Here is a 2519-nt window from a genome sequence, read left to right on the forward strand (position 1 = left end):
TTTTATAAATATGACTAAGTCCCTTTTAAAATCAAGTTAGTATAAATGAAAAGACTTTAAAAAAACTGTTTTAATATATACATGTTTTTTGGCTTAGATTCAGTTGTCGACTGTTTCCTTAACCTCCTCTCACGAGTATAAAAACCAGAAGGTATAAGATTCAGTTGAATATTGAACAGACGACTGAAACATCAAGGATCTTACACCAGCACCCACACTGCTCTATGTTCCCTAACTTCACCTTTCTATATCTTACACAATTTACCGAAAAGTAAAAAGGTAGACCGAATAATGGCGGTAATTGCTTAATGATCTGAGTAGAATAAACTGAAGAACAATAAAGTGACTTGATTTAGTTCTATAGCATCAATACATTTACGTTGCTCCTCAGCTATATAAAAAAGTACATTTTGCATTAACTATCTATCACCTTGAAAGGTCTGCAATCAAGTGTTATTAATCATTTTAGATGGTACCGCATTCTTCTGAACATCTCTTAGAATATCCTTTTTATGAATATTACCAGAGGAATTGGGATTTTTATTTTTTTTTATTTTGCTAATGGTAAAGCGAGAAAATATGCTATTATGAATTATTTGATCATTAATCGATGCTTGGCTTAGAGCAGATATAACAGCAGTCATAATTTTCTGAATTGTTGTGGAAGTAAAAGGTGTTATGAAACGAAATATAGCGGCGTAATTTCTTTTCGTGTGAAACATTTTATTGAATAGAGGAAAGATCGAACTAATACGTGAGAATAAACAAGATCATTAGACAATTGGGAAAACTTGAGATTTTAAATAATTCATTTAGTTCTTAGTGCAAATCCCATAGTAATTTAATTTTAGAAATTGCTTCTGGTCTAGCACAAGACCAAAAGTTTTGAAGAAAGTGAAACGATACCAATATTTGACAGGTATTTATTTTATCGACCACTGGAGGATGAAAGGCGAAGGCGACGTTATTGATATTTGAACTAAGAATTATAGAGTAGGAATAAATACTACAAACATTTTTCGGGTGCTCCATTGTTTCAACTAGCTTGTCACCTCAAATATTTCTAATCTAGAAACAACGTCAGCAGTTTTTTTTTTTAAGAAAATGGCTGATTCCTTGCAATATATTCCAGTTCTGGGTTGGTAGGCTATTTTATCAACACAAAAGATGAACAGCAAAAATTATCTCTGTGGGATTTGAACACAGAAAAATAAAGATCCGAAACAAGTACCTCAAAAAATTATTCTCCAAAGACTCAACGACTCCGATAATACCGGTTTCTAATTTAGGCGCAATGCCAGTAATTTTGAGAGGAGTAGTTTTAGTCGATTACATCAACACCGTTCTGCAAGTTCCTTGCCTTTGTTTTTTTCACTCATGCACAAGATCAGCAATTTTTAGAAAAAGGAAGTAGTCGACACCATAGACCCCAATACTTGATTATTTTATAGAAATTCATCTCCATTAATTAGTGTGTTACTCAGGGTCTTCTTCGAGTTTGTGTAGCAAAGAATACCCAGAAGGAAATTGATTTTTCTACAGTTAAGTAACAAGTCCATGATTAGAAGGGAAACTTTAATTGTGATAGTTATGCTGCCTAAGCGAATTAAGTGTTAAGTTAGTTAAAATGACACATCTCTGATTATAAAGTATGTCTCAAACAATTCACATTGTAGTTTCTCTACAATTTTTCAATAATTCTCGAATTGGTGCAGTTTATCTGAAAATTTGTCTGGTAAAAATATTTATAAAAATCAAAGTTAACGATTTATCAGAAATCTTCCACTTTTACTCTCTGAATTAAGATATGAATGAGATCAGCTTTTTCTTTCATCCTCTCGGATTCGTTTAATTAAGTAATTTACTATCTTACTCCCCATAAAAGATAATGCCGGATTCGTGCCAAAATCTGAAAGAACAGTTATAAAGGAAGTGAGCAACAGAATCGTTAGCAGATCGAATAAAATGTATGTTGTTATTTATTCTGGCTCTTTATGTTTAAATTTCAGTGAGGTCAAATTTGTCTCTCATAGTTTCAGGGCCGAGAGAATCGATAAAATATACAGTAGTTGAGCACAGAGATCAATGTAATCGAGTTGTTACTCTTCTCGACATTGCTACATTTGGGCCAATACCAGAAAGAATTATTATTTATTTCTTTATTGCCCATAAGGGGCTAAACACAGAGGGGGAAAACAAGGACAGACAAAGGGATTAAGTCGATTGCATCGACTCCAGTGCGTAACTGGTACTTATTTAATCGACCTCGAAAGGATGAAAGGCAAAGTCGACCTCGGCGGAATTTGAACTCAGAACGTAGCGGTAGACGAAATACCGATTTCTTTATTACTCACAAGGGGCAAAACACAGATGGGACAATACACACATGCGGAGACAACACATGATAGAAAGGAACAACGTGTTAATTGAGCGATAATTCGAATATAGTTATTTACAATATGTATTTTGAACTCACTTTTCAATTTAAGGTTTTCTTTGATTTTTTTTAAAAATAGGAT

This window comes from Octopus bimaculoides, chromosome 7 (assembly GCF_001194135.2).
Source record: "Octopus bimaculoides isolate UCB-OBI-ISO-001 chromosome 7, ASM119413v2, whole genome shotgun sequence".
NCBI classification, from domain to species: Eukaryota; Metazoa; Mollusca; class Cephalopoda; order Octopoda; family Octopodidae; genus Octopus; species Octopus bimaculoides.